The sequence below is a fragment of the Diabrotica virgifera genome, chromosome 10, assembly GCF_917563875.1.
Source record: "Diabrotica virgifera virgifera chromosome 10, PGI_DIABVI_V3a".
Classification (NCBI taxonomy): Eukaryota; Metazoa; Arthropoda; class Insecta; order Coleoptera; family Chrysomelidae; genus Diabrotica; species Diabrotica virgifera.
In genome coordinates, this window is record NC_065452.1 from 61,854,928 (window position 1) to 61,867,327 (window position 12,400).

Genomic DNA, 12,400 nt, shown 5'->3' on the forward strand with positions numbered 1-12,400 from the left:
ATTACTGGTATTTTAAACCTATTTAAAAAAATCAATAAAAACTTATTTTTATCATTCCGAAAACTTTTCGCCTAGTTAATATGGTTTGTCAGTTACAGAGAAAAATCAAAATTGACATACTTGACACAATATCGTTGTTCTATGTATTTGTACAGAAGATTGCAACGTTGCCAAACTATTATTTCAGAACAAAGTGGGAATACTTATATCTACCTTATACCGAGTTTATTAGTAACGAATTATTTTCGTACTATATCTACCTTATACTTAGGATAACTATTCTGGATATAAATACGGAATAAGCTTAGAATACGAGTGTTTTATTAGTAACAGTGTTGTCTATAGAGATTTACAAAGACCTAGGTGTGGAAATGGTGGCAGATGCGATTAAAGTATTTCAACAGAAGTATGTAAACAGACTTCATAACCAGAAGCTGTTGAAGTTCTGGATAAGCAAGGAATAGTGGGAAGACTCAAGAAAACAACTTTTTGAGTCAATGTAAAAACTATGAGTTACTGTAAAAATAGTTTACGTTTCAAAGTCCTGTGTATATTAAGTGATATTGGAAAATACCGGTGGGGAGATCTCAAAAAACATTAGTTATGAAATTGTTGAGAGAGAAAATTTGCTGGTTAGTCTAATCTTTTGTGACTAGTTGTAAATAACCAAGGCACCGCTTAGGTGTTTTTTTTTATAAAAAAATATGTTTATCAATAATAAATTCAGTATAGTCCATTCGCTAAACTCAGAGACAACAAGCTAGTGATTTTAGTAGGTAATTTTTTCTGTTTTTAGCCAATTTTGCCACAATTGGCAAAATTAGTAACTATTTAGTGATTATTTTTTTTGCCAATTTTACCAAAATTACTTAATAAAATCACTAGCCAGTTGTGTCTGAGTTTAGCGAACCGACTATACCCCAGTTTCTGACCATACTGGAACTAGAATTGCACTAAAAATAAAAAATTTACAAAAAACGGTAATGATATTTTCCCGTTTAAAAGCAATATTCAAACACATCTGTGCTCTATGACTGCCAATTTCAAACGAACTCTCAGTCCGTTTTGATTTTATTATAGAAACGACAGGATTGCAAGCAAAACAGCTATCATGGATTAATAAACGCATTTTTTGAACATTCACGAACCATTAAAATAAGTGTTTTATTCTTTTGTTAATTAAATATCCCTTTCTAAATTTCAAGTTATGTTGGCTTTCCTCCCATTTAATCTCTATATATCCGCTAAAGTGCCATTTACGGGAATTGAAGCCTGCTTAAAATAATATTCTCAGGGCGGGGATATAAACTCTCATAAAAAATATTCGAGGGTCCCTCGATCTCTAGGTCATCTGTTATAAACGCTGATGCTGGATGGAAATAAATTCATGATATCACCAAAATAATAGAGATGTATACATTATTCGTCAGCGGCTTCATGAATATTGATTCACTCAGCCTCCCTGGAGGCTGGAGGCTGACACGAACTCTAAAAAATTAACGATTTAAATAATTTGGTAAACACCGCTAACAATTTTCCAAACAAATAATTAACAGACCGACCCTAAAAATTGACAACAATTTATTTAATTGCGATATTATGAAGGAGAAGATATTTCTACTCTTCATGTTTTAGCTCCTAATTAGCTTCTTGGGAATAAACCACAATTTCGAAATAAACCCTTTGTTTTATTATCCGGAATCTACATGGGATGCGGTTTGGAATATTTTTTTTGTTTTGTTTCGTTTGTCATATGTTTTGAGTTTTCTTATTATTCAGAATGAGCAACGAGAAGATCGGAGAATACTTAAAATCTCGTGACCTGACCGAATGACAAACGAAGACACCCTCAGAAGAATGGAGAAGAACCGAAAGGCACTAACTAGAACAGAATAGCGATCTATAGCAAAGAATACGGTCTAACAATGGACATCCAGAAGGCAAAATTTACGAGAATATCTAAAACGCAAAGAAACAACGATAATCTCCTCATAAACGAAACCAATGTCGAACGAGTAGACCAATATGCATATTTTGGAACAATGATCAACTCCACAAATGGTTACTTCCAGGAGAATAAAATTAGAATAGAAAAGGCTAGAGTGAATTTTAACAAAATGAGAAAAATGCTCTTTACAAGAGATGCTCTGAAGTTAGAGCTAAGAGTAAGGTTGGCTAGGTGCTACGTTTCCTCGACTTTGTTTTACGGAATGGAAGTTTGGACTTTGAATGCAGCATCAGTGAGAAAACTGGAATAATTTTAGAGTTGTGGGTGTATAGAAGAATTCTGAAAATATCATGGATACAACACGTAACAAACAAAGAGGTTCTAAGAAAGACAAACAAAGAAATTGAAATCTTAAATACAATCAAAACCAGAGAATTGAAATAGCTCAGACATATTACACGTGGAGAGAAATACAATTTGCTCCAACTCATTATCCAGGGAAAGTTTCAAGGAAAAAGAAGCATAGAGAGACGTAGAATATCGTGGCTGCGCAACCTGAGAGAATGGTACGGATGTACATCAAATGAACTTTTTAGGGCAGCCGTCTCCAAAATCGGAATAGCTATGATGATTGCCGACCTCCGTCGCGGAGATGGCACTTGAAGAAAAATCCTTTTGTGGCCGTCTCAACACTTTTCATTTGTAACTCGTTGGATCCATGACATTTTGAAATGCTTCCAACTTATTTATATTGTCTACTTTTAGTGTCCAGCTTTCCATTCCATATAACAAAGTCCAGAACACGTAGAAAACTTGAACATCTGGGGCATATAATGAGAGGTAGCAGATACAGGATGCTGCAGTTAATCCTCAATGGAAAGATCGACGGAAAAAGAGGAATTGGTCGAAAGAAATATTCATGGCTCCGAAACCTTCGTCAATGGACTGGCTTATCAGCAGATCAATTGTTACATGCCGCACAAGATCGAGAACGATATCGGCAAATTGTTATGGAAGCTACCCACGCCTAAAAATTTGGGAACGGTACTTAAAGAAGAAGAACACGTAGCATCTTAAGGCTCTTATTCTCAGCTCCAGCTTATACCTTTTATATCCTTCAAAAACCTGTATATGATTTTTCAGACTTTTTTATATGTACTGGCCTATTTAATGCCGTATAAAATAACATTTAATAACTAAAACTCTGTTTTATAAAAAAATAGTAAAACATCAGAAATATTACATGCAAGGGCACGAGCGGAAACTCACTTCGTAATAAGGTATCTTGGCCATGTGTTCCATGTTTACGTTCTTTCTTTTTACTAATTATATATAAAAGCAATTAGGAGATAAACACAGTCAGGCAGTGTATTTGTGGAATGTATTAAAAATACAATAAAAAGAAAATATTTGTGTGCTGACGCAGACCGCATGGGCACACACAAAGGTTGAATAAAATTCATTATCAGTTTTAATTACTTTATCAGTGGTGTGATTGTGAGGAGGCTGATATTTAGTGCGAACTTATTTTATTTGTAATAATTAAGATTCATAGAGAATTATTTGTTGGTTGATCGTCTTTCTACATATTCCAAATATTTGTGGGTTCGAGCCTTAAGTCTTTTAAACTCTTTTTTGTATTTCTAATAGCCGTACAAGTTAGTACTTCCAACTCTAGGCTACTCAATATAATTAGGTTGCTCCATATTAATAAATATTTTTTTAATTTATAGTCGTTATCCGAGTACAAATAAATTTTTGTTTGTCTTTTGTGGTGTGTAGAATATCATAAAGTGTTACTGAGTGATGAGCCTTTGTTATACACAAAATAGAGCAACTGATAACGACTCCATAAATTGTTTTCTCAGTTTGTTTCAGAATATGTATATCTTATTAAGGTTCAAGAACATCATGTGCGTAATCTATACTAAAATCACAATAAAGTTGCAGTAGAAATAAACAAACCAAAACACGTTGAATGTTACGAGGAGCACTCCCAAATCATTACAATGTATATACATTGTAAATTCCAAATCATGATTTCCAAAGTTTATACATTGTAAATCATGATTCGGAAGTGCTCCTTGTAACATTCAACGTGTCTTGGTTTGTTTCTTTCTATACTAAAATCGCAATAAATATGAACTAGAAATAAGCAAACCAAGACACGTTGAGTGTTACAAGGAGCACTCCTGAATCATGATTTACAATGTATAAACTTTGTAAATCATGATTTGGGATTTACAATGTATATACATTGTAAATCATGATTTTGGAGTGCTCCTCGTAACATTCAACGTGTTTTGGTTTGTTTATTTCTACTGCAACTTTATTGTGACTTTTGTATATAAAAAAAACAATCACAAGACACGTTGAGTGTTACAAGGAGCATTCCTAAATCATAATTTACAATGTATATACATTGTAAATCCCAAATCATGATTTGGGTTGTTGTATAGTGCATTGATATTGTGATTTTAGTATAGTGGCAGTATTTATTATTCAATATTTTATTATATTAAATTAATAATGTACCCCATAGAAATACATATAATAATATATATATTTTTTTCATTTCAGGTAAGAAAAAAGAAACTTAAACGATGTTATGGAACACAAGTAAGTATTTTCAACAAGCAATATATCGTAACTTTGTTTCTATAAATATTTAAGACATATTTGCTATTTCCTGACCGTCAATTTTCAATAATATTTTGCCTGGAATTTCTTGGTTTAATAAACAAGAACAAATAATTAATTGGATTATAATCAGGGACAAATAAAATCCTAATTTGTTGGTCACTGAACGCCTTTGTCTACCTTTACCCGACATTGAGATCCGATTTCTCATGATCACTATCTTTTTACAACTCAATTTTCTTTCATTTTTCTACACATATCTTTGTTGAAGGTCCACGATTCAACACCATTAAAAAAGACAGAGAAGACGTGGTATCGCAGCATTCTTACGTTTATGCCAAGAGAGAGGTTTGCCCTTGAAGAAGGCCCCTATCCGGTTGAAGGTGGATGTAGATCTCTTGGTTGTTGGTCCATTCTTGATTTATTATGGTGCCGAAGTAGTTAAAGGGCGTCACTCTTTATACAGGGGTTTGGTTCATGTAGAGATAACCTTCTGTTATCTTTTTCTTGCTAATGATCATAAGCTTTGTCTTCTTTAGGTTTATGTTGAGTCCATATTGTTGACTGTAGTACGTGATTTTGTTTATAAGGACAGTAGGCCTAGACTTGTAGGTTACTTAGGTTTGTCTGCAAATACCATGGTGTCATCTGCATACCTGATGTTGCTTAGGCGGTACCCGTTTAGTAGAATACCTTTTTCAGTTTCGTGCAAAACTTCGATACAAATATTCTTTCAGAGTAGAGATTAAAGATTAGAGGAGCAAAAATACAGCCGTGCCTTATTCCACGTTGGATCTTGACATATTTGGTGTGTTCACCTTCAACTCTGAGGCTTGCGGTCTGATTCCAGCAAAGATGTCTAATTATTTTCAGACCTTGGTTGCTAGTTCCTGCTTCCTTTAGTATTGTTATCATCTTAGCGTCCTGTACTCGATCAAAAGTTTTCTCGTAATCAACAAAACACTCGCAAACGTTACAATTAATATCTCTGAATATCTGGAATAAGATTTATATTGAGAACAAAACCTCTCTAGTTTCAACAGTATCTATGAACCAGAATTGGTTGGGGGAAATTTGACTTTCACACAGCTTGTAAATCTGGTTTCGTGATTATATTCTCAGTCTTAGGACAAAAGCGTGTCCTTTCAGTTATCAGCGCTTCCACATTCGAATCTGTTGGCCTAGGAGATTGATGATACTGGTAGTATTTCAGTAAATTTTTCACTAAAACCTGTGGTGTGGTGGCAAAGGTTTAAAAAGTGTTTCTTTGTTAGCAGGTCATGAATCAATCATTACAGTCCTATTATGGTTAATGTTCTCTTTGGAACGTAAAGTTACAATTTGGTTCATTACTTATGACTCACACTGTATAGAGAAACCTAATATTACGAAAAAAACCAAGACGAATTAACAATTATGCTTATTTTCCGGCACGCTTTTAGCAAACTTTAAGCTGGGTACGTTAACATATTTAGGTCAAAAATCTAGTTACACTAATTTCTACAAGCACACCGAAATGAACGTCTTTTGTAGAATTATGCAGCAGATGTGAAGTTTGCTTAAATATGAAAATTGTAGGAAGGTAATAAGCGAAATTTCTCAAATTGTTGACGAACAACTCAGGCAGTTTTAATTTCGGTGTCAGTTGGAAACTTCATTTGAAAATATAAGACAGAATAAGACGATGTTCCTTTCTCTAAGGAGGATTAAAAGCGAAACAGAGATGCACGATGCAGCCACAGTCTCAGTTCTTTGTTAAGCTCACTTTTTAGTTTGAGATGCACATAACGGTTGCTCGGATGTTTATAAAACTTTTAATTATTTCCAAAATACTCTACTCAGGTGTGCTTAAGCTACAAACGAACAAAGGGATATAGGTCTGGATTTTTGATTGACACTACGACTTTTTTAAATTACAATCATTTTGTCTAATGGAAATTGTAACAATCTAACTTTATCTACAAGAGGAAATACAAAGATATGCACAACTATCGACAAACTGTTTTTTAGGCTTAGTATTAGAATATCCTTCTCATTCCTTGAACACTTGTCAGAGGGTAATGACATTCGTAAATATTATTAGCTTGCTGTGTGTCCATAGATTGCGATCATCTGCCAGATGATGGTTTCATGAAGGGATTTTCCCACCAGTCTTCATTTGGTATTCCCATCGCGATGGAGCTCTTTGTCTTGGTCTTCGACCTTCTACCTTTCCTTCTACTACCAATAGTTTCATGGCCTTCGTTCTTCTCGCTATGTGGCTGAAGTAAATTTGCTGTGTTAGGTTTATTTTTTTTATAGCCTGACTTTTAAATGACGCACCTCCAGAATTGACAGGTCGGTTCTGTGTTCTCTCTAGGATACCCGTAGAATTTATCTGTAGACCTACATTTTGAAGGCTTCAATCTTATTTCTATCCATTTTTTGAGAGTCTATGTTTTAGCTGCGTTTGTGGCAATGAGAAAAATAAGGGTATTGACCAACCTTGTTATTGTATTCCTTGTTATTGTTCGCTCTAGGGATGGGAAAAACCTACCGGTTTAAACGTAAAACCGGTTTTTTTTACTTCGCAATAACCGGTTTTACCGGTTGTTTTTTTGTCCCGGTTATAACCGGTTTTTTCCTTTTAAAGTAAAAACCGGTTATTAGGTTTTCACGGTGATTAGGATTAGGTTAGGTATTATTTTTTATCCCAATCATAATTATTATTCTCAAGTAATTATTCCAAACAATACCATAATTCAAATTTTATTTTATTTTATAAATACAGAAGCAAACTGAAAGTGCAATCTCACATAGGCCAGAAACAATTTAAGTTTTATTATAATATTTCCTTGAAAAGGTATTTGTAATCATAATATTTACATAAGACTGGTTGAAGACGCAAACGTCATCTATTTTTTACATTTAACTCTTGACATTGAAAGTGGGTGAATTATTTTTTCTGATTACCAAAAATAATGCTCTGACTATGAATATCAAATTACTGATTACGAATACGAATCTCCAAGAATTTCCCGACGTTTTCAAAACGATACACCCATACATGATAAGGGGAGCATTAAATGAGTTAAAATGTACCTATTCTACAAATATACAAACGTGTTAACCTTCGGATGACCAAGCGGGGGAAATTGTGACCCCAGCGTATGTTTTTCTTTAATAAATTCAAAAGTATTTTAAATTTTTAACTCATTATTTTTTTATTTGACTTTAATATCATTCTAGATATCCTCGTATTTTGAAATAAAAAAAATTCTTTATATTTTACGAATAAAAAATATATTCTGAAGTTGACGTTTAGTAAAATACCGTCTATTATGTGTAATTCCAAGTAGTTTTACGCTAATGACGTCGACTTTGCAAAGTAACAAGACACTTACTCAACATACACACTACACATGACACTAATACTCATGTTGTGACTGGCTGAATGACAAAGTCCATGCAAAAAAAAACTTAATTTTTTTGTTAATTGTCATTTTTGACATTTTTGACCTGGGGTCATTTTTCCCCCCTTGGTCATACGTGTAACAAAAAAAGGTTGGTCATCGGAAGGTTAAAAGTAATACATGATAATTTTTTTTGAGGATAGTAAAAATAAAAGATAAATTGAATTATCCAATTTATTTTTAAGTAAAATATTTATCTTGATATTATTTTTTTTAAATCCAATTTCAAAAAGTCTGGGAAATTTTTTATAAGTTGAAATGGTTGGGGATTTTTTGGGTTTGGGAGGAGAGCAAAATTGGTGGGTATTTCAGAGGATTATATTTTTAAATGGTAAATTAAATTTGCATCATTAATTGAATACAATAATTGCTTATTATATTCTACTCTCATAATACATTCAATGACGATAGAACCTGAATTATTTCAGCGCTCTCTGTTGAGCAGTAGTATAATAATAATTTTGGTTTACTGTTCTCTACGTCTGACTACTGAAATTCACAAATCTTTGGGATTCACACAAATCAAATTTTATTTCGATCCCATGAATATGTTACAGTTCAAGTTGATTATCCAGTTGGAGAGTTGACTTTTCCTAGTTCGAGTCGACTCAAACGGCTGGTTTTAGTAAAAGTTGATTATAAATATAAAATGGAGACTTTTAGTCAACATTTACTAGTAAAAGTAGACTCCAACTAGTTAAAGTATACTTTTCCCAATGCCATTTAGTAAAAGTTGATTCACACAAACAACCGATTCTAGAAATTAAATGTTACTGTATATTATGTTCAAATCGTGATATTTATAGTCCAGGCTGTATCGTCGCCCCCGTTTGGTAAATTATTCCAGTTCGATTTTTTTTGCACAAACTTACTCAAAAAGAAGTCCTTATAACGAATCCATAGGGTGTCAGGTGGTACCGTAATCAAAAAACTATTTAAACAATTTTTTTTAAACAAATTCACAAAAAAATTTACTTCGGACATTTTTTTACATCATTAATTTGGGTCATTCGGCGCAAAATAGGTCTTTTGTGATTTTTCTGTAAAATTTATTGTTCTCGAGTTATACGCGATTTAAAATTTGAAAAATGCGAAAATGATCATTTTCAAGGCTTAATAACTCAGTTAAAAATTATTATTATGAAAGTCAGAAAGTCACCAAATCAAATTTTAACGACCCTCCTACAAGGTGCTGAAGAAATATTTGTCATTGTTGTATTACTAAGGTGTTATTTTTAATTATTAACAATGAGCGCTAGGAGCGTATTGAGGCGGCTGTCAATGTGAGTGCGACTGAGATGCACCATTAGACGGTCGGAAAATAATAGTTTTTAATCGAGTTATTAAGCCTTAAAAATGGTCATTTCGCATTTTTCAAATTTTAAATCGCGTATAACTCGAAAACTATCAATTTTAGAGAAAAATCACAAGAGACCTTTTTTGCTCCGAATGACCAAGATAATCTAAAAAAAATTGTCCGGAGTGAAATACTTAGTTATTTATAAAACAGTTCGTGAAGCAATTTTTTGCGCACGCACGCGATATTTAGAGCACGAGCGGACCGAGTGCTATACATCGCCTAAGTGCGCAAAAAGTACTTCACGCACAGTTTCATACAATATTTTATCTACCAAAAACAAATAAAAAAACTGCAACTCTTCGTCACTGGAATAGATTCCTATTTTATAATTTTTTAGAACTTTGACATTTAAAAATTCAAATTTCTGTCAAACCACAAAACTGTCAAAACTTTTTTTGTAATTTATTGCTCACATGTCATCACCATGACAAGGCGAAAGTTAAGGATATTTGATTATATGAAAGTGTGCTAAAAAACAGTGCGAAAAAGTAAATCCCATTTAAAATACATTATTACTTCAGGCACACTTTAAACCCTTCATGTACTTCTATCTATATTTACAATTTTCACACAATAAAAACTTATACATAATATGAGGTAGAGTAGATAAGAATTATTTTTGTGAATTTGGTTAACAAAAATTGGTTAATAGCTATTTGTATAACAAGGGAGGAAAGTGCTACATTTCCTCCCGAGAATGAAGTTTACTACTACAGTAATCATTCAAGGGAGGAAAAGGCACTTTACTCCCATGTTATACATATGGTTTTTCCATCTTCCTCAAATAACAAGTAAATTTTTCATTTTTATTAATTTATTTATGTAACTAGCCAACAAAATTTATTAGAACTAAAACTAACAAGTAGGTACAATATAACTGTCAACTGTCAAATATAAGTCAAATTATTAATGTAAACATTGTTAAATCAAAATAACAATTTACTGTTTTTACCATTCTACAAAATACAGGCTGTTTTATAAATAAACGTTAAAATGTATAGATACTTACGTAATAGAAAATAGATATTGTACAGGGCGTCAATAAGTTATATTTCATGAATGAAATACCATGACGTCACTTTTACTTTTCCTCCCTAGGGAGGAAAAATATTTTCCTCCCTAGGGAGGAAAAGTACAACTTTGCTCCCTACAATCAGGTCCGGAAAAGTATACTTTCGGTAGAGGTAGGTGGAAAACAATTTTTCAACCGCGGTACCGCCTGACACTGTGTATTTGTTATAAGGATGTATTTGTTTGAGTAAGTTTGTGCAAAAAAATCGAATCAGAATAATTTACCTAACAGGGGCGACGTTAAAGCCTGGACTAATAAGTAGTTGAAACGGTCAAAACAAAGAGACGCACACTCATCAAAAATGCACGTGAGATTATACTCGTATAAATTGTATAATCTACTTTTACTAACAAGGGTTAGGAAGAGTCAACTTCAACTAGTAAAAGTTGATTTAAATTTTTCAAATCAACTTTTACTGCTCGTTTCAGTTGGAGTTGACTCTAACTAGGAAAAGTCAACTCTAACTGAGAATCAACTTGAACTGTAACATATATATTAATCTTACGCTATATTATATTTAATAATAATCAATAAATATGTCATAATAATAATAAAATAATAAATAAATACATTAATTAATAGAATAAAATGGTTTTATTAAAAATTGTGTTTTATTTATATTGATATTTATGTTCTTTCGATAGTACTAATTTTGATCATATTGATATCGAGTCGAATGGAATATCGCAAACTAAAGTGCATTGTAAATGTAACTTTGTAACCTATTGGATTAAAAAACCGAAAACCGGTTTTTCCAAAAACCGTTTTTTTTTTAGGTTAAACCGTAAGCAAAAAAACCGGTATAACCGAAAACTGGTGTTTTGTTAAAAACCGCCATCCCTAGTTCGCTCTTTCCATATATTGATTAATTTAGCTGTTGCGGCTCGGGCCATTGCTAGTCTACGCTAGATTTCTGAGAAGCAATCGCCATCTCTGGTTATCAGGGAGCCCAAGTACACAACATTTGTCTACTACATACTTCGAAATTCGCAATTTGGCCTATAGATTATTATTGTACCTGCATTATTTGTGTTTTTCCGGTGTTGATCTGATATCCGAGTTCTTTGCTTATCCAACTTAGTCGTTCAGTGATAATAATTATTTCTACTTAATTCATTGCTAACATAAGTGTGTCATCTGCGTATCGCAGGTTAGTGATTTTTCTGCCTCCGATAGTGATTCCTCCATCCCATTCATCTAGTACTTTCCTTAGTATATATTCAAAATATTATATTATATAGTAATGGCGATGTATGCAGCCCTAACTAATTCGTTTCTTCGTTTTGAACGCATTGAATATATTTCGTGTACTATATCTTTGGCTGAGTTTTTATCATACAAGTTTCTTATTAGGTGAACTAGATGGTTTGGTCCCATATTTTCCATTACACTTCAGAGGGGATCCCATTTTACTGAATCGAACGCCTTTGTGTAATCTATGAAACAGAGCAGCATTGATATATTGTGTTCCATTGCTTTTTCTATTATAATATTATTCCTGGTTCGAATCAGCATTGTTCTTCTGCCTCTAGAAGTAGAACGTTCTTTAGCAGTTCAGTGATTATGATTATATGTAACAGGATTATGCTTGCATGAGGAATAAGGGCAATGGTTCTGTAATTTCTGCAAAAGGTTAGTAATCCTTTTTGATGAATAGGTTGATTCGCACTACTCATCAGGCCATTCATCTGTGATCCATATCATATTGCACATATCCGGTATTACATCTGCGCCAATCTCGCATATCAATTTTAGAATCTTCGCTGGTATGCCATCGATCCCTGCGAATTTTTTGTTTCTTAGTTCGTTGCGATTCTTCTCTACTTCTGCTCATAAAGCGATTGGTTCATCCTCTCTGACTTTATGTTTCTTGTATTCAGAGTCGGATACATCTTTTGAAGTGTCTTTCTATAATTCTAAGCAGTAAA